This window comes from Stegostoma tigrinum, chromosome 31 (assembly GCF_030684315.1).
Source record: "Stegostoma tigrinum isolate sSteTig4 chromosome 31, sSteTig4.hap1, whole genome shotgun sequence".
In the NCBI taxonomy this organism is placed as follows: domain Eukaryota; kingdom Metazoa; phylum Chordata; class Chondrichthyes; order Orectolobiformes; family Stegostomatidae; genus Stegostoma; species Stegostoma tigrinum.
The window spans coordinates 2,481,461-2,509,260 of NC_081384.1; the positions used below are offsets into that span (position 1 = coordinate 2,481,461).

The following is a 27,800-nucleotide window of genomic DNA, read 5'->3' on the forward strand; positions in this document are numbered from 1 at the left end:
TTGCCTTCTTGCTCAGACCTCTATGTATTGGAGTTGGGGCATTATGTTGAAGTTGTACAGGATGTTGGTGAGGCCTCTTCTGGAATACTGTGTGCAGAACTGGTTGAGGAAGGACATTATTAAACTGGAGAGGGTTCAGAAAAGTTTTACCAGGACTTTAGTGGAAATGGAGGGTTTGAGGTATAAAGATAGGCTGGGACATTTTTCAATGGAGCATAGGAGGTTGAAGGGTGACCTTATGGGAGGTTTATAAAAGCATGAGGGGCATAGATAAGGTGAATAGCAAGGAGATTTTCCCCAGGGTGAGACAGTTCAAAACGAGGGGCACATTTTTTAAGGCAAGAGGAGAAAGATTTGAAAAAAGACATGGGAACTTTCATCCCCCCCATAATTAGCCTCCCACAGAGTGGTTCATATGTAGAAAAAAAACTGCCAGAGGAAGGGGTGGATGTGGGTGCAGTTACAACATTTAAAAGACATTTAGATAAGTACATGAATAGGAAAGGCTGGGAGAAACATGGGCCAAATGCAGGCAGGTGGGACTAGTTTGTTTTGGGAACATGGTCAGCGTGGACTGATTGAACTGAAGGGACGGTTTCTGTGCTATATGACTCTCTCTCTCTCTCTCTCTCACTCAGAGAGAGTTCCTCAGGGTAGTGTCCCATACCCAACCACTTTCAGCTGCTTCATCATTGACAGTCCCCTCCGTCAGAAATTCAGAAGTGGGTAAGTTCACTGATGATTATTCAATGCTCAAATGACTTTTATGATGACTCATTCTGAAGCAGTCCATGTTCAAATGCAGTAAGACCTGGAGAATATCCAGGCTGACAAGCAGCAAGTAACATTTGCACCACAGAAGTGGCAAGCTAACACCATCACCAACCAAAGAATCAACCACTGGCTCCTTGATATTCAACAGCAATGCCATCACCGATTTCGCCTCTGTTAACACCCTGTGGTTACTACTGGCTAGAAACTGAACTGGACCAGCTATACCATGCCTACAAGAGCAGATCAGAGGCTAGAAATACTGAAGCAGCTAACTCACCTCCTCAAAGCCTACCATCTACAAGTCACAAGTCAGGAGTGTGATGGATTACTCCCCACTTGTCTAGATGGGTGCAGCCCCATCACTCAAGAAGCTTGACGCCATCCAGGACAAAGCAGCCTGTTTGACTGGCACCACATCCACAAACATCACTTTTTCGATCAGTAGCAGCTGTGTGTACCAATTACAAGATGCACCGCAGAAATTCACCAAAAATCCTTAGACAGCATGCTCCAAACCCATAACCACTTCCAACCAGAAGGACACGAGCAGCAGTTACAGGGGAACATCACCACCTGCAAGTTCCCTACCAAACCACTCAACTCTGACTCAGGAATATCATTCCTATGTCAAATTCCTGGAACTCCTCTCTAACAGTGAGGGTATCTCTACCTTCAAGGACTGCAGTGGATCAAGGAAACAGCTCATCAACTTCCTGAGGGTGACTAGGTCTGCATAATAAATGCTGCTCCAGCCAGAAATACCCACATTTTATGAATAAATAAAGAGAATAGCTTCAAGGTCAAATGATTTTCACCTAATTCAGAAAGTTATAGTTTCAAATGTACTCCAGAACCCATCACCCTTGCAAGTCTTCATCTCAGCAAGGTCAGAAATCGCACGCCACCAGGTTATAGTCCAAGTTTAATTGAAAAGGCAAGCTTTCAGGCCCTCACATCTGTTGGACTATAACCTGGTGTTGAGATTTCTGACCTTGTCCATTCTAGTGCAACACCAGCACCTTCAATTCGTCTTAGCAGTGAGAGGTTGACTAAGATAACTAATTCACCGATCACTACCTTCTTTGCAATGGTGTTTCAGCAGTTGAATTCACACTAATTGAATGGCAGGGCAGGGCTTTAGCCATGGGCTTGTCTTCTGGGACTGTCCTTTGTTTATACAGAAGATACGAATTGCACTCTTTTTGCTATTTCCCCAACAGACACCAGACAATTCTCTTCCATCCTATTAAAAAAATTCTGCAATGATTGATAAAAGATGAGAGAGACTGCCAGCAATGGTCACAGTCACTCAGGCCAATTTGTCACCTGCAGAAACCAGTTCAAAACGAAGCCACTGCTGTTGAACAGTCACAGGAAACAGCAAAAGGGCCTTTCTGTGCTCACGTTCCTGAGGGAGCAAGATTCCAACACAGCACTAATTAACCCTGGGAGATAGACAGCTGCATCTCAAACATTTACAAGAAACAATACAGCTCAATGCAGGAAACTATAAGTACTCCATGTTCTAGAATAATGGAAGTTTCCCTTTCTTGTACACATACCCAGACAGCTCCAGGTAGAAATCTCCATTGGTACAGAGATAGCTGATTTTAAACACACAGGGCACTCACCAGCCTGGGAAAGAGCGATATCTGAAGTTGGTGAAATTTTCCTTTCAAGTATAAAGAAATCACAGGAAAAAACAACTTTGTATTTCTGAAATAGCTCTCCACAATACCCTTTACTGCATAACCAAGTAGTTACTGAAGTCACTTCTGCAACATATGAAACATTGCAGCCAATTTACATGCAGCAAGCTCCCACAAACAGCAAGACAGTAATAATTTGTTTTAGTACTGATATTGAATACCAAACAAACATCGAACAAGACACCAGGCACTCTCTCCCCACTCCTCTTCAAAATACTGCCATGGAATCTTTTCATGCACCTGGAAGAGCGGTGGTTGAAATGTTCGGTTTGAAAAACAGATCCTCAGCAAATGCAGCATTCCCTCATACCTTTGGAGTGAAGTTTCAGTCTTTGGCCTGGAAATTTAAGACATGTTATCAGAGAAGCCTTGGCTGATACCTTAAATTAATTAGGCAATGCAAAGGAATAGAAAATTGGACACAAGTCAAAAACATTGGACATAAACAGGGAACAATGTGATGTGATAATGGGAACTGCAGATGCTGGAGAATCCAAGATAACAAAGTGTGGAGCTGGATGAACACAGCAGGCCAAGCAGCATCTCAGGAGCACAAAAGCTGACATTTCGGGCCTAGACCCTTCATCAGAGAGCTCTGTCCCCATCCCCCTCTCTAATGAAGGGTCTTGGCCCGAAACATCAGCTTTTGTGCTCCTGAGATGCTGCTTGGCCTGCTGTGTTCATCCAGCTCCACACTTTGTTAACAATGTGATGTAGCAGTTTTTATAAACATCCATTTGATTCTGGGACATGGATTTCAAACTTGTCTTAGCAAATGTGAAATAACTGCAAACAAACAGTCAACTCACTTCCCATTTAACGCAACATTTTGGATATGAACACTGCAGCCACAAACCGGGTTGGTGGAGGAAGAAAAGAAGAAATTTACAGATTATAGTTCAGAATCACCATTGAACCTGGATTTATAGCATATTATTGAGGCAAAGTAGAGGGAACATGTATATAACCCTGTGTTGTGCCTGTCCTGGGAGTTTGATCTGTTTCGAGAGAGCGAGAACTGAAACCCAAGGCAACTGCTCACATCCAGACTAAAGAAGCAAAAAGTGAGAAATGAAAACAGCGTAACCAAGAGTGAGTACAGTGTGTTTGGAATCTTTTGAAAAGCCCATCCATGAAAAGAAACTGCTCTTCATGTCAACTGAAATTTGACAATTGCTGTCTTAATTGAACGGAAATGTCTGAAACTAAATCAAAATTCTCTAAATGACTCAAACATCTCTCCACAGCAAATCAGAGAATTCCCCACTAACTTGTGATTCATCTCAGCTCTGCTCCTATTCTGCAAGCTGCAAGTCTCCTTCATTATGAGCAGTCTGTGTGTAAGTTTAAAGCTTATAGCAGCAAGCCCTTTTTAAGTAAAACTGGGAATATTGCACACCTCCGAAACAGACCCTGAGGGAGGGAGGGAGGAACAGGCAGACAGAGGAGAACTGAAGTTCTTTGGTAATGAGAAATGAGGAGGCATTTCTTCTCTCTGATGGCAGTGAATCTGTGGAATTTTCTACTACAGAGGGTTGCTGAGGCTGGATGGAAAAATATATTCAAGGCTGAGACAAACACACAGTCTTTTAATCAGTAAGAGAATCAGGGTTATGGGGATTAGGCAGGAAAGTGGAGTTGAGGATTATAAGAACAGCCATATGCTTTGAATGGCCAAGCAGACTCTATGGGCTGAATGGTCTACTACTTTTCCTACATCTTATGGTCAATTTTTAAGTTAGTCCCAAGGTGACAACTGGGGAAGATGAAGTAATGGAAAAGTCAATGATTTTCAATAGTACACAGCACCACACTGATCACAACTATTATGAAAACTTCATATTGATTATTTTGAGGATTTGTATTTTGAAGGATTGTGGAAAAAATAATTTATTTCAACTTGAAAGCAAAATACTATGGATTCTTGAAATCAGAAACAAACAAAGTGCTATAGGAACTCAGCGGGTCTGGCAGTATCTGTGGAGAGGGAAAAACAGTTAAATTGGAGGCCAACGTGAGCCTTCTTCACAACTTCAAAAGTCATCCCATACTCAAAAACTCTCTCTCTCTTTCCACAGCTGCTGCTATCATGCCTGATTGTATCCACTTGCTTGCACTCACTTCAGGGAAAACACATGGCTGAGTTTATGACTGGAGGGGCTAGTTTTGCTTGGAGATTATTTGGTTTAGTTGTCAAAAATCTTGCTAGAGAGAAAAAACAACTGCCCAGCAATTCTCTACCGTTCTCAAACACACATTTTGAGATGTCAGTCTGAAACCCAGTTGTCCTCTTGAAGAGCATCTGTAAGGGTCTTAACACTGTTTTCCAAGCAAGCTGCCAAGACCCCAGAGACAACCACACAGTCCAGTGACCTGGGTGTGCTGGAACACCAGATCAGCAGCCTTCTGAATATTCCATGTGGTTTTTCACTTTCTAGAGTGAAAACATTATTAGTTAAACATGTTTTTTTTAAAATCCTAAAAGTGAACCTTAGCAGACGGAAATCTAGCATGAGCTTATTTAGTTTACTTAGAGGGATAAACATTTGTACTTTCACATTATAAGCTGAGCATGTTAAATTATGTTGCATCTTTGCAACCAAACTAGTTCATATTAAAACAACATTATGTTCACAAAACAAACCCAGTTGGTGAATTTTTTTTATTTTAAGTTTTATTAAAGAAAGTATACGACTTGATAAAACAATTCCATTGATTAAGATCTATGAAGAAGTAGAACTAAAGGTAGATTATATATGCTCCCATGATCACAGCCCAAACACAATTAGTCAAGAATCCATATTCTCACTCTCTTGGATCTCGTTGATGTTTGTTCAGTAAAGGTTGGAGTCTGTCCAGCAGTTTAAAATGAAAACGCAAGTCAGAGAAACAAACTGAACCACAGCTACCAGGAATAATACTAGACTAGTGTTAAGTGTTAAGGGACTCTTGTAGTAGTGGTAGAATCTAACCTTCGAGCCACGAGATGCAGGTCAAATCCCATCTGCTCCAGGTGAGTTCCAAAACACATGGAACAAGTCGATGCAAAATATCTAAAATTAATTCTTCCTGAAACACTACCTAATGGGTCAATACAAAAAAAACTTTGTTTAAAAAACCTCACATTTAACTGAAAAGGTAAGTGCATATCTCAGAGACAATAATTCTTGTCAGCCAAAATGTACTTTTTTCCAACCTTAAAACCCACGGTTTTTGTTTTTTAGAGACATAATCATTTACTTTTGTTCCGCAAGTACCACAGTTTAAGTCAGGAGGTTGTGGATGTAAAACCTATTCCAGAAACCTAAGCGTACAAGCAATGTTAACCTTGTCATTACAGTACTGAAGGAGTGCTGCGCTGTCAGAGATGCTTTTTTTTGGATGAATGCAAACGATCTCTCAGTATTACATAGAGCGGGTAACTCTTGCCAAGTCTGAGTGAATAATTACCTCTCAACCAACCCTGCTTTTTGAACACAAGCCTCAGGTTTTCTACATTATAACAATGGTTACACTTCAGAAAGTACTTTAGCAGCTCTTCCAAACAAAACATCTGGGATATCCTGAAGTCTTGCAAAGTGCTGCAGAAAGAGAAGTGTTGATTTTAAAAGCAGTCTGTTTGAGAGGAGTCTGGAGTTCAGAGCTGCAGGTGATCTGATTATAATGAAGAGAATGAGGTCATCCAACAAGCACTGTTGGTAACAGTATATAAACAGGGTAAAAAGTAGCACCGACACACAGTCGGCACTCCACCTGACACCGAGCTGCTTCCCACTACTGAACAAACACACACGGACAATAACAGGGGTGTGTGTCTGAGAGAGTTGGCACAGGGATTTCTCATGAGGACCCGTGGCTCCAGGGACACATTAAATGGCATTGATCTGCTGCATCTTACACCCAGAAGACTAACTACAAGCACTTTCCATAAAGGAATAAACTGGTCAATTAGCAGCAAGGCGACAAGGAGATGAGCAAGTACCTCTCAGTGCTTCAATCCCATTGCGTTCATTTATTTGATATGGGAGGTCCTGGGCCAAGGGAGAGAATGAAACTTGCCAGAGGGCTTCTCATCCAGTGACCACTGAGAACTGCATATAGCCCCCACAACCGAGCTGTGCAGGAATACCCACCACCTCTACTTGTGGTAAATAGATAATTGGATGTGGGCTTACAATGGTGGGGATATCTGCTGAGTGGTCATTGTATATGGATGGCCTGTGCATCCAGGTGGGAAAGGAGGCAATGTTTGAGTGGATGTTACACCCCTCACCATAACAGTAATGCGTTTGGGAAAGAACCACTTCACTCTTATTCCAAAGAGAAAATAGAGTGACAGGTCATAGACTGTCACAAAACTTCACAGGTAAAGTTTGCTGCAAGGGTTTTGCATCCATTTTGCTCATTAACAATGAAACTGTTGGAATTCCCAAGTTCAGCAATTTGTTGCAGAAACTGAACTTTCTTTACAATCGGATTGCAGATGGCACTGGGACAGAAATCCCAGGATGATGAGTTACTGAGCAAAATACACACACCCAGCAGAAATACTGCAGGCTTGTCACTGCTTTGGGAATTGGGAGTTAGCAGAAAATCCATCTGCAGCTCAGAAATAATTAATCAACAGCAAAAGTAGGTCCACAGGAATCCTAACAAAATTCTAATCATATCACATCTGAAATGTCAAAAACCCACTGCAGGATTTAAAATTTGTGAAGACAGAACAAGTGACACCAGAGTGGAATTTGCTTAAATAACCTGATCGACAGGAAGAACAAGCTCAGCTGTACACTAACCAGAGCCAGTTACAATTTATTCAGGATGCAGCCTCCCACAGAGCTCTCAACACTCCAGGCAAGTGAAGGGCAGCTGATTCATACTAAATGCAAAGGCTGAACGGTGCATGAAAACACTGGGAGGTGGCAGGGAAGACAACAGACAAAAAGGAGAAAAAAAAAGGAGAGAGAGAGGGGGAGGGAGGGAGTAGAATGGAAGAAAAAGGAGAAGGAGGCAATAAAACTCACAGAAAGAAGACAACAAGCCAGAGGTGGCATTAAGGTGTTTTTATGCACAGTAATAAAGACTATAAAGGCCCTGAAGATAATGATGCCAGACTAACAGGTCATATCTTTCAGGAATGTCCGAACAAGCTGAGTCTTTCTGCCAGAGACAGTAGCATAGTGGTTATTAGACAGGGCTATTAGACACCCAGACTAATGCTCTCTGAAAATGGGTTCAAATCCCACCATGGCAGATAAAGTTTGAATTCAATTACAAAAATCTGGAATTAAAAAGCTAGTCTATCGTCAATCAGAGATAATGGGAACTGCAGATGCTGGAGATTCCAAGATAATAAAATGTGAGGCTGGATGAACACAGCAGGCCAAGCAGCATCTCAGGAGCACAAAAGCTGACGTTTCGGGCCTAGGCCCTTCATCAGAGAGCCCTTCATCTCTGATGAAGGGTCTAGGCCCGAAACGTCAGCTTTTGTGCTCCTGAGATGCTGCTTGGCCTGCTGTGTTCATCCAGCCTCACATTTTACTATCGTCAATCATGTCACTTTTTTTGTCCAAAACAGAAACACCTTATTCACTAATGCTCTATAGGGAAGGAACTCTGCCATCCTTACTTGGTCTGACCTACATCTTACTCTAGATCCATAGCAATGTGGTTTATTCTTTACTGCCCTCTTAACCAACCCTAGTAAGCCTCAGTTCAAGTCCCACATGGAATAAAAAACTATATATAAAAAAAAAGTTACGAATAAATAAAGTGAATTTAGGAGGAAATTCAGCTGAGAATGGGAACGTGGTGACTACAGGTCAAGGTGAATAGTATCAGTGCATTTAAGGGGAAATTTGGGTAAACTCAAGAAGAAAAAAAATTAGAAAGATACATTGAAAAAGTAGTTCCATACAAAATAAAAACAAACACAGCACAGACCAGTGAAACGGAAGGGCATTCATCGGAGTTGTAGAAGTAATAATTGGCACCTTAAGACACTGCCCACACCCAACAGTAATCAGACCAATAAAGAGCCAAGATTCACGCATCTCTCAGCTAATTCCAGACACAGTCTGCAACTTCTCGCTCTGATGAACTCAACCACACAGACTTCTGTTCCCTCTTGTTCAAAGTTCACAGCCTCGCTCTCAGTAACCTCCAATCCTCGATGCTCTATTTAGCATCCAAAAGGAAAAATAGCTCGGATCTTTGAAGTTCTTGTGGAGAACATTCTGCTCAATTGAGAGATTCCCTGGGCAAGGGTATCTGCTTTTGAAGTGATTGCTGAGTCACATCTGTTGTTTATAGCCATGCTTCTGCTCAAAATTTCTACTCAAGTATTTGCACATCACCAATCTTGAAAGCTTCCATAAGGTTAATGGGATTCAGCATTTCAGAATGTCATTACAAAATTTGTATTGACCTTTTAAATGGGTGCACTTAGGAGCAAATTGGTTTAGTTTTATTAAAATTGAATATGGGTTCATTACCAAAATAAGTTATAACTGCCTCGTCAACCCACCATGAATAGCCAAACTTTTAAAAATAACTGGAAAGGGCCTTTAGACACTTTTAAAACAACTACTAATGTGTGTGCCTTCTCAGGTGACTCGCAAGTGGGAACGATTAGCAGAAACCTACCATGGTGATTAATTTGATCTAAAAAGGTACGGTCTGTCTTGTGGGCACGCCGGTTTACATAAAACAAAATACTGGAGATCAGAGTGGGTCAGGCAGCATCCATGGAGACAGAGCACACTGAGGTTTCAAGTCTAGATAGCGGTTCATCAGAGTTCTGAAGAAAAGTTATCTAGACTTGAAACATCAGCATGCTCTCTCTCTCTCTCTCCATGATGCTGCCTGACCCACTCTGAACCCCAGCACTTTTTGTTTTCAGTACAGATTCCAGCATCTGCAGTAGTTTTGTTTTCTAAACATCACAAAACATTGCAGAAACTTGAGCACTACTTGAAATGACTTGATCTTTTACACTGATTTAGCTACTGGACCCTCAAGCCTCCTGACAGAATTGATTATGGGGAAATCAAACATGGAACAGTAGCTAGTAGTCCTGCTTTAGTCACAGGGTTAAGGATCCAGAGGTTCAAAGTCAATACCCAGGCTAATACTACAGTGCCAGGTGTGCTGTCCTTTCCACACAATATTAGGCAGGAGGTCCTGTCTAGCATCCCGGGGTTTAAAAGAAAATCTCACGGCCTTTATGTTGAAAGTTAAGGGAGTTTTTCTTTAGCTCCTGACCAATATTCATCTTTCAAGCCAACATCAATTTAAACAAAAATCAGGTGTTGCCTGTGGGAGACTTCCTGGGGATAAATCAGCTACCACATTCCCAGATTCATGACTACAATTCAATAATACTTCATCAGGGCCCTGTCAATGTCCCTACTCTGTGCCATGAGATCCAAGTTCCAAGTCCTGCCTGCTCTAGTGGTGTGTAATAACATCTCTGAACAGGTTAATTAGAAAGTACAAAAATACCTCACCAGTTGTGAAGGGCTTTGTTTGTGAAAGTGCAGGTGCACATCACGTGCAACATTACGCAGATTCTTCTGACCTGGCCTGAATTATAATAGATTCCAGCAATGGCTGTTACTCCTGTGTCATGGGAACTGCTGCTACAGGTGTGGCTACACTGAGGTTGCTAGCCACAAACACTGACTTTAGGGGAAGTGTCACATACAGAACTGCTAAATACATTTCACAATATCCACATATGAATCAATATCTGCTACAGTTCAGCAACCCAAGCAGTAAAGTAGCCACAACATTCACAAATACTGATTCCTCTCACTTCATTTTATTAACAAGTAATTAAACTTCATACACAGCACAACAGAGGAGAAAAAAAAAGTCAAGTAGCACAATTTAGTGACACATCTCAACAGGTTGTAGGGACCTGTGGTGAAGGGGTACTGTCCCCACCTCTGGGTCTGGAGACCTGGGTTCAAGTCCCACTTTCCCCAGAGGTGTGCCATAATATTTCCAAACAGGTGGATTGAAATCCTGCAGATTAATTGCAACCATGCCTCAGGGACAATATAATGTTTCCTTCCAATAGGAACAAGGGAATGGGTGATGGATATGTTAAGAGAGAGTTATTCAGGTGTGCGCTGCCAATCTCTGCAACCGGCCAACATTGCTTGGCTGTTACCCGAAAAAGGGGCTCTCCTGTGGTGCAGTAGTGTCCCTACCCCTGTACTAAGGAACCCAGGTTCAAATGCCACCTACTCTAGGGGCATATAATAACACCTCTGAACAGGTTGGTTAGAAGGATAGGGAAAGTAAAAGCAGCATTTTAGGTCTGTGTTCCTTGTCAGGGAAGAATTTTTACGATTTTACAATTGAATTATAGGGACACTACTACACCAACAGCACTCTCTCTGAACCTTAAGGCCTGGGTTCAAGTCCAGCTCCTCCAGAGTATGTAATAAGACCTCGGAACAAGTGGATTACTAAATATAAATCGGGTGTGTGTTGATTGTACAAATATGGAGAGCTAGTAATCAATGGAGTGAGTGTTTTATGGAATGTAGTTAATAAAGCTCTCATGTAAAAAAAGTGTGGACTTTAATTTTTTTCAAATACAGTTTGGAATACAACATTCATTACCACACACCATATGGAATTGCTGCATATAAGCACTCAATACCTGGTGACCTGACCAGCAAAATTAAACAGGAGTGTTTGTAGGCAAATTGTCATAAGAACATAAAGCAGAGCCCTGTTAAAAGGCTAGTGACAACATCACAGAGAATTAGGAGGTTTCCCCACTGGTGCTGTATCAGGATGGAGGAGTGTATCAGGGTGAGAAGGAGGAAGGGATGGAAGTAAACAGCGACACCCAAAAAAAAACTTGCAATTACTAAACATAGATATACAAATCATTTCTCCTCAAATACTGGAATTCTCAAAGTGGCAATGAACAGCTATAGAAATGATCTCGCTCTCATACAGATAGTATACAGCAGGCTCTGCTAAAGAACATGCCCAGAATATACACTTCAAGCCTGAATAATATATTATGCTTCACCCAAAATATGCATTGTACGACCACACCTGTTCTATTCTGGAGGTGCAATCCCTGTAATATGCAGTGTAGTAACTCAACTCACCATAACTCATAGGATTAAAATCAAAACCTGCAGAGTTTGGGCAACTCCTTATCTCACCCAGCAAAAAAGTCACTCATCGGGGCATTATTCCAGAAACTATTAACATATGACACTCAAACAGATCACTTCCCTATTACACAGATACTAGCACCTCCCAAAGACCCATGACCTGAAACAATGAGGGCCAGATCAGCAGATAAAAAAACAGAAGAACTGCTGATGCTGAAATCTGAAGCTGCTAATAATCTCAGCAGGTTTGGCAGCAGTTGTGGAGAGAAAGCAGAGTTAACATTTTGTGTCCAGTCACCCATCTCCAGACTGGATAGTAGGTAGGAAAAGATTGCTTCCCCGCCCCCCCCCCCCCCCCCACCCCACCACCATGGATGATTGATTGGGGTGGGAGACATGAATAGGCAGAGATTAAGCCCAAAGAAACAGAAAAACTAGCTGGTCAGACAAACAAATAAGAAAAAAAGTCAGTTTGAGGGGGAAAATGAAAAGTTGCTCCTCAGCTTTGATTCACAGGCCATAATCAGGGAGGATATCTTGCTGAACCTCCTTCACAGGAACCCTCAACACTGGAGCTCCCCCCTCCCACCCCCCCAACAAGGATGCGTCCCCAGCCCCCTACCGTACTCTCTGTATGTCTATGACTGTGTTGCCAAATTCCAAATGAACACCATCTCCGAGTTCACTGACAACACCACCGTAATGAAATGGACATCTAACAACAAGTCAAAATACAGTGGGGAGATAGAGGGCTTGATGACATTGTTGAGAGAGAGGTTGTTTTCATTGCACATCAGCAAAACTAAAGAAGTGATCATTGACTTCAGAAAGGAGGAGAACATACCACCATCTACATCTATGGAAGTGAGGTTGAGGGCGTGACAGCGTCAAGTTCTCGGAGCGAAGATAACTGACATGTCCTGGACTATCCACATTGATGTGACAGTCAAGGCGACACAACAACGCCTCTTCTTCCTCAGAAGGCTCAGGAAATTGGTCCCTCGCCAACTTCTACAGATGCACCATTTAAAGCATAACTGTCTGGGTGCATAACAGCAACTGGTACGGCAACTGCTCTGCCCAGGGCCGTAAGAAACTACAGAAGGTGGTGTGCACATTCTTCACTATCACAGAAGCCAACTTTCCATCCATGGACTCCATTTACATTGGCTCGCTGCCATGGAACGGCGGTCTTACCTAGCACACATCCTCAACAATGTAACCTGTATCCCTCAGTCTAAGGTCTTTCTGGTCTGTACCTCCTTTGCTAACATTATGATCTGCAAAGTTTTTCACTGTATTTCAGTGCACGCAACAATGAATCAAAATCAATATCTGTTAGCCACAGCCCCCAGTAGAGTGTAATAACAGATAATAGGAACTGCAGATGCTGGAGAATCCAAGATAACAAGTTGTGGAGCTGGACGAACACAGCAGGCCAAGCAGCATCTGAGGAGCAGGAAAGCTGATGTTTCGGGCCTAGACCCTTCTTCAGAAATGGATAGAGGAGAAGATAGGTGGAGAGGAGCCAGACAAGTTAAAGATGCCGGGGATAGCACTAGTAAAGGAAAGCGTAGGTGGGGGAGGTAGGGAGGAGATAGGTCAGTCCAGGGAGGACAGACAGGTCAAGGGGTGGGATGAGGTTAGCAGGTAGGAAATGGGGGTGCAGCTTAAGGTAGGAGGAGGGGATAGGTGAGAGGAAGAACAGGTTGGGGAGGCAGGCACAAGCTGGGCTGATTTTGGGATGCAGTGGGGGAAGGGGACGAACTGGACTGGTTTTGGGATGCAGTGGCGGCAGGGGGGGGCGGGGGAGAAGTGAAGAGAGATTTTGAAGCTTGTGAAATCCACATCGATACCTTTGGGCTGTAGGGTTCCCAAGCAGAATATGAGTTGCTGTTCCTGCAACCTTCGGGTGGCATCATTGTGGCACCGCAGGAGGCCCAGGATGGACATGTCGTCTGAGGAACGGGAGGGAGAGTTGAAATAGTTCACGACTGGGACGTGCAGTTGTTTATTGCAAACTGTGCGGAGGTGTTCTGCAAAGCGGTCTCCAAGCTCTGCTTAATTTCCCCGATGTAGAGGCCACAACGGGTACAGCGGATACAGTATACCACATTGGCAGATGTGCAGTTGAACATCTACTTGATGTGGAAAGTCATCTTGGGGCCCGGGATGGGGGTGAGGGAGGAGATATGAGGGCAGGTGCAGCACTTTCTGCAGTTTCAGGAAAAAATGCCAGGTGTGGTGGGGCTGGAGGGGAGTGTGGAGCAGATTTGGGAGTCACTGAGAGAGTGGTACCTCCAGAAAGCAGACAAGGTTGGGCAGGGAAAAACGTCTTTGGTGGTGGGGTCGGATTGCAGATGGCGGAAGTGTCGGAGGATGATGCTTTGGATCCGGAGGTTGGTTCAGGTGATGTGTGAGAATGAGGGGGTTAGATCGCCCCTCAACCCTCCTGCGTTCCAGCAAAAACAAACCCAGTATTTGTCAGCTTTTCCTCATAAGTAAAATTAACCTGAACTAGGCAACATCCTGGTAAACCTTTTCTTCTGTACCCTCTCCAAACATCCACATTCATCTGGTAGTGTAGTGACCAGAACTGTTCACAATATTCCAAAGTGTGCTCCGACTAAAGTTCCATAAAGCTGCAGTGTAACTTGTCTGTCTCTATACTTAAAACCCATTCCAAATGAAGGCAAGAATGCCAGAAGCTTTTTTTTAAAACTACCTTATCAACCTGTACTGCCACCAACAGTGATCTGTGGACCTGCACACCCAGATCCATCTGCATATCAATACTCCTTAAGGTTCTGTATCACCTCACATTTGTCCGGATTAAACTCCATCTGCCATTTTTCTGCCCTTGCCTCCAGCTGATCTATATTCTACTGTATCCTCTGACAGTCCTCCTCATTGGTGGATTTGTGGACAATCTTTGTATCATCCGCAAACCTACGGATTGGACCAGCCACATTTTCCTCCAAATCATTTTGGGGCAGCAAGGCAGCACAGTAGTTAGCACTGCAGCCTCACAGCGCCAGGATTCCAGGTTCGATTCCAACCTCGGGTGACTGTCTGCGTGGAGTTTGCACATTCTCCCCGTATCTGCATGGGTTTCCTCCAGGTACTCTGGTTTCCTCCCACAGTCCAAAGATGTGCAGGCTAGGTGGATTGACCATGCTAAATTGCCCATAGTGTTCAGGGAGGTGTAGATTAGATGGGTTATAGGGGGATGGGTCTGGGTGGGATGCTCTGAGATTCGGTGTGGACTTGTTGGGCCAAACGGCCTGTTTTCACACTGTAGGGATTCTATGAGTCCCATCCCACTCCACAGAACAAGCACAAAATCAAAGCCAAAAAAAAACTTTGAATGCAGTGCTGAGAGAGTGCTACATTGTCAGCGATGCTGTCTGTGAAACATGTGAAATCAGGGTGCCATCAATCCACAGATACATCCCACTAAAAATGATTATTGAAAAATCAGTAGAAAACCTTGCACAATGGTTCAGCAGTTAGCACTGCCGCCTCACAGCACCAGGGATCCGGGTTCAATTCCAGTCTCAGGCAATGTGCGCAGTTTACACATTCTCCCTGTGTCTGTGTGGGTTTCCTCCAGGTGCTCTGGTTTCCTCCCACACTCCAAAGATGTGCAGCTTAGGTAGACTGGTCGTGCTAAAATTGCCCATAGTATCTAGGGTGGGAAATGCAGGAATAGGGCAAGAGTTGGGTCTGGGTGGGATGCTGTTCAGAGGGGCAGTGTAGACTCAATGGACCAAATGTCCTACTTCTACGACCAAAAGTTTATTTTAAGTGAGTCACGGGATTGAGGTGGTGCTGGCTAGGCCAGGACTCTGGCAGTGGTGGGCCACCTTCTTAAGCCAGTCTGTACCCTGGTCAATATTTAGCCATCAACCAACATCACTAAAACTGACCATGCATCATTATCTGGGCTTCTTGCATTACGACAGTGATTACACTTCAAAAGCATTTCCTTGGATGTTAAGTGCTTTGAATATCTATCGCATATGTTGGAATACATTCTATAAATGCAAATTATTTCTTCAAAATCTCACTAGGAAGATGTTTATTTGTTTTTTAGCTGTACACTAGGACACAGGAAACCGCTGCTAACAATGTCTGATTATCTCTAACATTCTTACTAACTGGAAAAGCTCAAGCCTAGAGACGGTGATTTATTTTCCAACTATGTTAGATCTTTAAGATTGAGAAGACTAAAACTGCTAAATACAGGACACTGGGCTAAAACCAGAAGCCAATCCTCAGGCAATACTGAGCTTGGTTCCCAAAGGACTGCAGGTTGTGAAAAACAGGAAAGTTATAAGGAGCTGCCCTGTCACAGGGTAGGGACAGGAACATGACAATTGGGAATAAATTGCAATTACATCAAGGTTCTGACAGAAAAGTTAATCAAAAACATTCTATCATGAAATGTAACCATGATTGCAGAGGGAGGAGAGAGGAGACTGGCCTTGAGAACAGCAGCTTCTTCTGAAGGGGTACAGATTAGCAACAGAAGTGGGATTGCGCTGTAGAATGCAGATTTCATTTTATAACAGAGCTGTGAACCTAGAATTCACAATCTCCAGCACACCCCAGATGCACATTCCTGGAATAGCACTCATCAGATGTAACTAACAGACAAGAGGCCAAATCCAGCCATGCTCAAACCAGATTAAACAAGAATCTACACTAGGATGCCATGACTAACAAACCACCAACATTAACAATGTTAACACAAACAATGCCAAACAAACACAAATACACCAGGCCTATGTTGTTTGGCTGGGGGACGTAACCAAGACAAAGATGCAAAAACTTAAGTTTCCTGAATTTACAGCAAAAAAAATGCCAGCAGTGAGTGCAGTTCATCACAAAACAGCCTTTTGCGGGGTCGGGGGGGGGGGGGAAAAGAGGAGATGGGGTAGGGAGGACTGGTGGGGTTGGGGGGGGGGGGGGTGGAGAAAGGAGGTGGAAAGAGAGAGAATGGGGACAGCTTCTCAGCTGGCCATCCCATCAACCTCCTCGGAATCACATTTCTGACACCAGCCCCTCCCAAAACACCATCATCACTTTTTCTAAAGTGGAGTTGATATGGCTCAGAGAAAGCACTTCCACAAGCCTCAGCCCTTACTATCTAACCAAAAAGGTATATTCTCCCCCTCACAGAATGCACAGTTTGTGTTTTCCCCACAATGAGCAACATCACGTACAATATTAAAGGGTTCTGGATTAAGCAGGAGTTAATCCCACAGTTCCTGCTCTTTCACCAAATGCCGAGTGTCTTATTCAGGGCAGGACCAGGCTCAAGGCTGGTTCTTATCCAGTAATTGTGCAAAAATTGGCCATTTGGCTCAAGTGCCAGCTCAGCAAGAATTAGCAATAAGAGGGGAACATCAGGAGGGGCAACAGTAGCCCCTCTGTTTCTTCAGGGTCCCATGTGACATGCGAAGAATGATCAACGTGCTAAATTGAGCCACAGAAGCTTCCAGATCATATGGTCCCTGGGAAGGGGCAGCTGAACAGCGCCATTTTGAAACCATCCAAACAATTTTTATGAAAAATTGTTTAGGCCCAGCATTCCCATCAACAACCAAAACACCCTCAAAGATTCAGTGGAAATATGCACAAGCAGTTTAAATTTGACATCTTCAGTGCAAAGAATTTGACAGAACAATGAAATATTCCATTACAATTGCATCTGCCCTTGTTAGGGGCAGATCAGCCCATGGTGAATCAAGCAATCATTCAGAAATTTCAGAAGGAGTTTCTGGGCTAACAGGCAGTCTGTCAAAAACCCAGTTATTTCTCTCCTAACCCCAAGTAACAGTTCACCTGTGAACCCTGACAATGGGGTGTTTGACCAGGGAACAGTCACATCAAATGCAACATTTCAAAGCTCGTAGAGATCCCCAAATCTCACCCAGTTTCCCCAGACTTGGCCCACCAAAGGGAAAGGGACAGGAACACTGAACATCTAAAAGAATTGCTGTGGTGGAGGGGAGTGCAGAAAGGAGGGCAAATTCAACATCAACGTTTCCTGCACAGTTACCTTTCATTCCACCACTGTCCTGGTGGTTTCTAGGACAATCACAACTATATCTGGTGCCCAGTATCTCACTGTTTTGAATCTTCTTTCAAAAGCAGCTATAGCAAACCTTCCAATGGCCCTGGGAGCAAGTCAATCCACAACACGAAGGGTTTTAAAATGATAACTCCTCACCCAGGAACCAAACAAAGCACTGCATTGAAGATGGAATTGGGGAGACATTATTTTTTCACTCAGAGCTCATCAACCCTGGGGTGCAACACCATATGTTCTATAGTTATAATGTCCTTTCAGTAAATGAGGGGCCTAGAACTACAAAGTATTCTGCATTCGACTGAATGTTATGTTTGAGAATGCTATTATTGAAGACATTTGGATCAGAGAAAGAAACCAGGATGGCAGGCCATTTGGCCCATTGTACTCGTACCAACTCTGGGAAAGAAAGGTCCAATTAGGTTCTTCTCCAAAAGCATGGTTTTGCTCACGTGACTTTATACTTCCTTCCTGGGTTTGGTATTAAAAACTTTGTCTCTCTGCTAGATGTTTAATTACATTAAAAGGTGGTACATAAATGCTGATTGTAGTTGTCAATACTATAAGGTTGGTTGAGGAACTCCAGCCAGAATGCTCCTCCCCATTCCTGGAAAGGAGTAATTGGAAGATTTGACAATGAGGTGGGAGAGGGACTGACCTATTCTCCCTCAAAGCTGTGAGGCTGCATTGTCATACAACAACCCAGAATGAGATGTGCACTGTAAACAGCCTTTACACAAAGATTGGCTGGGACATTTTTGTTCCATGGGTGGAACACACTGGAAAGCAGTGGATTCAGCAGAAGCTCCAAGTTTCGAACAGACAAAGCATGATCTAAGCAGCTGTGCCAATTCTTCATGGCTCCAAGTACAAGCTGTTAGTCAGCTGCGATTGCAAATGGTTTTGTAATTACTGTGGGGGTGGATGTGTAATATTATCAGTGTACAAGTTTTGGAGTCTCATTTTGCTGGCTATTTTTTCCCCCCAGACAGGTTGCAGTGAAAATCAGTCTAGAAATGATTAGTCAGAGAGACCAACATCTTCGTACAGAATGTGCGAGAGTGTGATTGTGTGTCTAGAATGATGAGCTGCCACACTTGTAACTGTGGATGATAAGAGGTGAGCTAACAGAGGTGAAACAGACTCAGCGATAATAGGAACTGCAGATGCTGGAGAATCTGAGAGAACAAGGTGTGGATCTGGATGAACACAGCAGGCCAAACAGCAGAGGAGCAGGAAGGCTGATGTTTCAGGCCTAGACCCTCACCTACTGGTAAAGCACTAAACGGGAAATCAGAGGCCATTCAGCCCACTCAGTTAAACTCCATATTCCTACACTATCTTCATATCTTGCAAAGTCTTTAATGCCCAGAAATCTAGCAACTTCTACCATGAATACAGTCAATGGCTGAACTTTCACAGCCCTTTGGAGTAGAGATTTACGCATTGACCAACTCAAGTACCTTATAAGCTGCTTGGAAGGAAAGATCTTTTTAAAAAATAATTTTTAAAAAGTTCTGTGGATGTCACCCATCACTTGGTGCAGTGCAGTGGCCTTTAATTTGGGGGAAAAAGTGCAAAAACGGACATGCATTTACGTAGCACCATTTAAATTCAGGTTTTCTGAACATTTTACAATTAATGAAGTTGTACTTGGGGAAATGCAGTCACTACGTTAAGAGTGGCATCTCAACAACGAAACTGCACAAGGCAAGATCCCACAAGCAACAATGAGAGAATAACCTAACAGTGTTGGTAGAAGAATAAACTTTTTTGGACATCAGACAAGGACAGTCCAGCTTTATAACACAGCAGCCATTCAAACCTTTTCTGCTCACCCAGGAAAGCAACCACAGCCTCTTAACTACCTCACCAGAAGGGTGGAATTTCTGACAGGGCAGCACTCCCTTGGTGCAGCAGCATGAGCATCAGTATCAGTCTGTAGCTTTGCACTTAACATCTGGTACAGAGCCACAACCTTAAAATCATAGAATCCCTACAGCGTGGAAGGCCATTCAACTCAACAAGTCCACACCATCCATCGGAACAGCACCCATCCCCATCCCCCTACCTGAAACCCAGCATTTCTCATGCATGATCCACCTAATTTACACACCCCTGGACACTACAGGCAATTAGCATAGCCAATCTACCCAGCCTGCACATCTTTGGACTACGGGAGGAAACCCACGCTGACACGGGGAGAGAGATAGTAGGAACTGCAGATGCTGGAGTATCCAAGATAACAAAGTGTGAAGCTGGATGAACACAGCAGGCCAAGCAGCATCTCAGGAGCAGTTCCTGAGATGCTGCTTGGCCTGCTGTGTTCATCCAGCTTCACACTTCGTTATCATGGTCTGTGTGGGGTTTGCACAGTCACCTGTAGGTGAAATTGAACCCGGATCCCTGGCACTGAGGCAGCAGTGCTAACCACTGAGCCATCGTGCTGCCCTTCTGACTCAAGAACGTACACAGGCTACAGCAGCCTGGCTACAGTCTGGTGAGTTCAAACACAGCAGTCAATACTCTCAGGCGAAGCTCTGGCAATGTGCAGCTGAAGGCTGAAAAAAAAGGGAGCGGCTTTCTATAGATACCCTGCATTCTATATTGTATTGTAATTCTGGGTCACACGGGACACTATGAAAAACAACTCCACCAGCTGCAAAGTCCAGGGCGGATACTCTTTGCTATAACATGGAATGCACTAAATATCACAACACCACAAAAGAATGTCAACATACTCTAAGCCATGATCACCAAAAACAGAGGTTTCTTTGCTCACCCATTATCACTATAATCTGCAATTTCTCAAATACCAAATACTCCCCTGATTTGCAACACTGAGCAGATGGAATCTTGGAAACTTAGTAGCTACACTTCAAAACTTTTCTGCACAGCTCTGAAGTTCTCAGGGACATCCCAAGTGCATGAGGGGTGCTATACAAATGCAAGTGTTTCTTTGTAAGTGAATTTGAGCTGCAACAACTGCTGATTGTTGTGTAAACAATTTCAGGCAATTTCCTGTTTCATTTCGCAGCGAAGCTCTCTACGACTCTGTAAAAATACACAAACATCTCCAGATTTCCCATCAGTGCCTCACCCAAATTATGGCTCTGTCAGAGGCCAAGGGAGACCTAGCTTTTAAAATAAGCCAGTGCTGAATGGGTCGACCCAGTTGGCCAACATGACAAATTTAACCAAGTACCCCTGGGTCAGAAAGGGTTAAATTATCAGCGATAATGGGAACTGCAGATGCAAATCCAAGATAACAAAGTGTGGAGCTGGATGAACACAGCAGGCCAAGCAGCATCTCAGGAGTACAAAAGCTGATGTTTCAGGCCTAGACCCTTCATCAGAAGAGGGGGATGGGGAGAGGGTTCTGAAATAAAGAGGGAGGGGTGGGGGAGGCGGGTATGAGCTGGGCTGGTTTCGGGATGCAGTTGGTGGAGGGGGGGGGGGGGGGGGATTTTGAAGCTGGTGAAATCCATATTGGGAACCCTGCAGCCCAACGGTATCAAACGGAATACAAAGTTGCTGTTCCTGCAACCTTCGGGTGGCAGCAATATGGCACTGCAGGAGGCTCAGAATGGACGTGTCGTCTAAGGAATGGGAGGGGGGAGTTGAAATGGTTCGTGACTGGGAGGTGCAGTTGTTTACTGCAAACCGAACGGAGGTGTACTGCAAAGCGGTCCCCAATCCTCCGCTTGGTTTCCCCAATGTAGAGGCGGCCACAACATGTACAGCAGATGCAGTATGCCACATTGGTGGATGTTCACCTGCACATCCACCAATGTGGCATAATGCATCCGCTGTACATGTTGTGGCCTCCTCTACATTGGGGAAACCAAGTGGAGGCTTGGGAACCGCTTTGCAGAACACCTCCGCTCGGTTTGCAGTAAACAACTGCACCTCCCAGTCACGAACCATTTCAACTCCCCCTCCCATTCCTTAGGCGACACGTCCATCCTGGGCCTCCTGCAGTGCCATAATGCTGCCACCCGAAGGTTGCAGGAACAGCAACTCATATTCCGCTTGGGAACCCTGCGGCCCAATGGTATCAATGTGGACTTCACAAGCTTCAAAATCTCTCCTCCCCCCACCGCATCCCAAAACCAGCTCAGCTCATCCCCACTTCCCTAACCTGTTCTTCCTCTCACCTATCCCCTCCCCCCACCTCAATTTCCTACCTAACCTCATCCCACCCCCTTGACCTGTCCGTCCTCCCCCGACTGGCCTATCCCCTCCCCACCAATACTCTCCCTTCTCCACCTATCTTCTCCTCTATCCATCTTCAGTTCGCCTCCCCCTCTCTCCCTACTTATTTCAGAATCGTCTCCCCAATTCCCTTTTCTGAAGGGTCTCGGCCCCAAATGTCAGCTTTTGCGCTCCTAAGATGCTGCTTGGCCTGCTGTGTTCATCCCCACAGTTTGTTATCTAGGGTTAAATTATCAGCAAGGGTTCTTGTACAATAATCCTCATCTGGACCTTTGTTACGTTGATACTGGACAATTTGAAATGACCTCCTGATCAGTCAGCCACTACAAAGCCCTACAATGCTGCTGCCCATGTCTCATACACTCTCTTCTTGCTAACCTACATTGGCTCCTGTTTTGGAATAATTCAAATTTAAATTCTCATCTTTGCTTTTAAAAAGGTCTCCATGGTCTTGCTCCTCCCTAACCCTCCACAACCCCATCCAACAGCACCTAGCCTCACTCCAACATCAATGCTCTTCTCACTCCTATACTGCCAAATCACATTCCCTGACTGCACCATTGTCAGCTGTACTTTCAGCTGCCCTATTGCTAAATTCCAGAGAATTCCCTCCTTAAAAATTTCTCCAGCTGTCTCTTCCTCAAAACTTACACGTCCGACCAAGTCCTTGGGTCGCCTGATGCAAAAAAAGGTCACATTATTCGATGATAGTAGGAGATGCCGATGCTGGAGAATCTGAGATAACAAGGTGTAGAGCTGGATGGACACAGCAGGCCAAGCAGCATCGGAGGAGCAGGAAAGCTGACGTAATTTTTTTTCTGAAAAAGGGTCCAAACCCAAAACATCAGCTTTTCCTGCTCCTCTGATGCTGCTTTGCCTGCTGTGTTCATCCAGCTCTACACCTCGTTATCTCAGATTATTCTGTGTCACTTTTTGACTAATAACCCCTTGTAATCACAGGAGTATTGTGTTAATGTATAACTGTTGTTGGGAGAACAGGCATATTGGATATTCAACAATAATTTGAAACACGATAACCACTGATTCAAAAGGTAGCTAGGGGAACCATGGAGTGTCCATGACAAGCCAACACTTTCAGGAATGAGAAGGTGTGTTCCTGTTTTCCCAGGTTCTTCTTAATACCACCAGCATCACCTTTGGCAAGATTCTCCAAATCAAGTGGCAAGAAAAACGTCGTCCAATAGCAGCTTCTTTTCTCAAGCCCAAAGTTCAAATCACTCCAAGGGGACATTTCTCTTGACAGACTCCAAAACTGACCGCTCCACTCAGAACTCAGTCAGAGCACCCACAAGGGAAATGAAAACATCTTCTACAGATGTCCTCAAAGTTTTCCCAAAAAGGTCAAACACTGTTCGCCCCTCACGAGACCCTGATTTACAATCAACCAAACTGGAGAAGATTTATTCAGGAAGAAGGAGGCACCTCATTGGGAACTCAGAAGCAAAGTTGGAGAGCACGGAGAAACTGCCACACACCTCACCCATCAAACACTACACACCACAACCTGACCCAACGTGCAGTGGAGCCTGCAGATCATACACCAACTTCATACTCTTCCCTGAACTGCAGTGGTAGCAAGTCATCCTTGATTCCAAAGGGACTCCCTGAGATGGAAGGAAAAAAATAACCCTATGTGTAAAACAAAAGCTTCTCAGCATAGATCTCTAAAAGATAATAGCTCCATCTTGAATTATCCAGATGAAATAACTTTTCTCTATTTCTCTACCCAATCAATTCCTTTTAACATCTTAAAACTCACTTAGACCAACCCTTAATTGTTAATACTCAAGTCTGTGAACTCAGTCTTCAAACTAACCACGTGAACATTGGAAATTCAAGAGAGAGCAGCAACGGATGATTAAACCGAGAGTTAGGTTCTGTGCAGTGTTTTAGAACATGACTGCCACTGAACAGAAGCCTCAGGTGAGAGGAAATCAGATCTGAATGGAAACTTAATGGCAAAACATTTCACTTTTGGAGATTTTTGAACATTGAGAGAAAGGGAAAGGAGAGCTTAGGTTCAAGTGTGCAGGGACTGGCTGTGAAGCAAGAGAATTCGCTGCATAGTGACCACAAGAGGATTGCAACAGCAGGGTTACCATGGTGGAGACATTACTCTGAGAAACGACATCAGCATTTTCCATTCTTGGCCATTCCCAGGCCAGTTCACAGGTCAGTGTGTAACACAATCAGAAGGCTGTGGATTCACATCCATATGCGCAAAAATGAACACAATCCTTTCGGAAATTCTCGCTGTAGCACTGTCAAAGAAGCTATGTTTCAGAGGAAATAAATTGGGACCTCTCCTAATTACCACTCAACTGAACACAAAGACCCTTTGACTATTCTGAAATACAATAGAAAAGTTGTCCTAGACTACACTAAGAAAAGTGTTTTATTATCCATTAAAAAGGTACTACTTAAATGCAAGATAACACTTCCACTGTGGAATTTAGCCCATGCCCAGCATCAATGCCCATGAAAAGTTTACCATTCCAACAGATGCCTTTTATTCACCAGTTAATCCTCTACTGCTCCCCTCAGTTACAAGTCTTCAAAACATTCCCAGTGCTATCACAATCTGAATAAGATTGCAAATTAGTACTGTGAAACTTTTGCACAGTACAGTACCTAACCTGTTGGTTAGTAATATTTGATGTACAAGGCTGATTCTAGAACCTGGGAGGTGCACACCATCCTATTGCTACGTGCGTATTATACAGTAACACAGGGCTTTTATTTATTACTTGCAGTTTCACTGACGGAACTTAAGCTTCCTCCAGTTCAGTTAAACAATTTGAGACAGTCAGCTGGTTCCTCATCATTTTACAGTTCAACATGAACTTGCAGATTACCAGTTCAGAACTATCCAATCATTTTTATCACACACACACACAAAAAAAAGAAGAATGGTCAACATTCAGGACTAAAAGGACAGACCTGTATTTCCATAGTATCTTTAAAAACATAGAGTTACCAAAAATGCTTTAGCCCCAAAGTAATACTTTGTGAACAGCAATGAATGGACAGAAAATTCCCACAGTCGCAGTACTATAATAATAATAATCTGGTTTTAGATGTTGATTGAGGAATAAATATTGGCCAGGCCACCTGCAAGAACTCCCGTACTCTTGTTTGAATTATTGGCGTGAGTTTTTTTTTTCCACAGACATGGAAGGCAGTGTTTCTGATTGTACAGCACTCTGTCAGCCTGGTGCACATGCCCATGTCCCTCGAGTCAGTCTGGGACCCAGTGCATCTCACCGGTAGAAACCTAACTGCTCTGTTGGTTCAAGAAGATTGTCTGAGACTTGACCAATGGGTCGCTGAGCTGGCCTCAGCTGTACAGCTTCAGACTACACCTGCCTTTTTGAATTTCAAAACTGAAATTAGGATAAAAGTCAGTGACATACTTGAAACTAGAGATTGCACATCAAGTACAAGTTCAAGGTAGCACAAGACAAACTGAGCAGGAAAATCAGCCAGAGAAAATGCATAAAAGACAAATGTTTTATCTTTGGCCAAGCAGCATCATAGGAGCAGGAAAGCTGACGTTTCGGGCTTAGACCCTTCTTCAGAATGGTCCGAAGAAGGGTCTTGGCCCGAAACGTCAGCTTTCCTGCTTGGCCTGCTGTGTTCATCCAACTCTACACCTGGTTATCTCAGATTCTCCAACATCTGCAGTTCCTACTATCTCTGAAACAATGTTTTGTCTTTGCTCTTTTACGGGATGTGGATATTGCTGGTAAGGCCAGTGTTCTCTAATTGCCCAAGAACTTTTTATTTTCCTTTATTCATTCACAGGATGAGGGCATTGCTGGCCAGGCAGCATTTATTTCCTATCCCTAACTGCCCAGAGGGCAGTTCAAAGTCACATGTAGGCCAGACCAGGCAAGGATGGCAGTTTCCCTCCCTAAAGGACATTAGTGAAGCAGATGGGTTTTCCCAACAATTGACAATGGATTCACAGTCATCATTGGATTCTTAATTCCAGATATTTTATTGAATTCAAATTCCACCATCTGCTGTGACAGGATTCAAACTAATGTCCCCACAACATCATCAGGGTCTCTGGATTTATAGTCCAGCAATAATACCACTAGGCCATCACCTCCCCGATCAGAACTCTAGGCTATTTCAGAGGGCAGGTAGAGTCAACCACATTGCTGTGGGTCTAGAATAATGGATAAGCCAGACTGGATAAGTGTAGCAGATTTCCTTCCCTAAAAGATGATTATTGAACCAGATGGGTTTTTACAACAATGACTGGAGGGGTGATCACCACTATAAGAATAAACCTGTCCATGCAGGTTTAAGAAAGGAGTTTAAACTCCACAAACAGCTGTGGCAGGATTGAGCCTCAGTGTGAATCTCTGGATTACTAGTTAAGTGACATACACTGACTGTTATGCAGTCAGTACTGTGAAGTGGTACTGCACCCATTCTCTCCCTGTAATAGCAGGGCTACACAGATTCTCTTTAGACTTGAATAAGAGTTTTTGCAGTTTGTGTATTTTCAGTAGGGGAGGGGGGCACACAAGCTGAAGAACAAGGTGACAATTACGAGTGAAAAACTAACAAAGGCCATAATTCCACTGAAGCATCTAAACTATCACAAACCTAAATGGACTGGAGGGCTTATCTTATGAAGAGAGGTTGACTGAGCTGGGTCTCTTTTCATTGGAAAAAAGGAGGAGGAGAGGGGGCCTAATTGAGGTATACAAGATAATGAGAGGCATAGATAGAGTTGATAGCCAGAGACTATTTCCCAGGGCAGAAATGGCTAGCACGAGGGGTCATAGTTTTAAGCTGGTTGGTGGAAAGTATAGAAGGGATGTCAGGGGCGGGTTCTTTACACAGAGAGTTGTGAGAGCATGGAATGCGTTGCCAGCAGCAGTTGTGGAAGCAAGGTCATTGGGGTCATTTAAGAGACTGCTGGACATGCATATGGTCACAGAAATTTGAGGGTGCACACATGAGGATCAATGGTCGGCACAACATTGTGGGCTGAAGGGCCTGTTCTGTGCTGTACTGTTCTATGTTCTATGTTCTAAATCAATATTGTCACTCGTAGTCAGTACAGGAAGTTTGTTTGGACAGTTTAGGTAGTTTTAGCAAGTCTGTAGGAGCTGTTGTTAGAAGCTTATTTTTAAAATAAAGTATATACAAATATAAATATATCATTCACTGTGAACATGCAATAAGTGAAATTACAGGTGGAGTTTGGGAAGGTGACTAAAGACAATCTTGTGGTAAGTTACAGGAATGAAGAGAGGTGGATGAGAGCGGGTGGAGAGAAAGGGTAGGCTGGATGATGATTCAATACTCTGTCACTGCTGGGGTGACAGCATGCACGGAGGCATCAATTCCCACTGCAGGTTCCAGGGAGACAGTAACTCAGGGAAACAGTATAAAAATATCATGTATAATTGTCACACAAATGCCAAAAACCTTCACAAAATAAAATATTCTAGAAACAAGGTAAGCAAATTGAAAAAGTTAAAGTCATCACAAGAGCAACTGATTGGTTGGAGCAGCCTGAAGCTTATTTTGTGTTTCTGGTAACGGAGTAACCAATCTCTCTCAAAACAAAAGGCTTCCATTGTCTGTGGCTGCCGCCAATCACGACTCTCTCAGGAAGTTATATCAGAGCATGAAATTCCTGCCAAACTCTTGTACAGTACCTAAACCATTAGGTGACAATTAGCTACAACAGAAATCCCTAACTCAAAAAAGTTTGCTCACTCATCTTGCTCCATTCCACCCACACCAGTCTCGGCAAGTGAATCAATTAGTCAGTGACACTGAGTCACAAAAACATCGAGAAGATTCAAAATT

At 43.7% G+C, this 27,800-nt stretch overlaps 1 protein-coding gene across 2 annotated transcripts in view; it reads right to left on the minus strand.

The window, feature by feature from the left end:
• LOC125466279 (junction plakoglobin-like) overlaps positions 1–27,800 on the minus strand; it is a 66,999-nt gene that overhangs the window by 35,854 nt on the left and 3,345 nt on the right. Inside the window, exon 1 of one of the 2 annotated variants that reach the window (XM_048560577.2) lies at positions 5,456–5,545. The exons of the other annotated variant lie outside the window; for it this stretch is intronic. The gene's annotated coding sequence lies outside the window, so the exon portion shown is untranslated. Of the gene's footprint in view, positions 1–5,455; positions 5,546–27,800 lie in introns of those variants that run through there. 2 annotated transcript variants of the gene reach the window in all.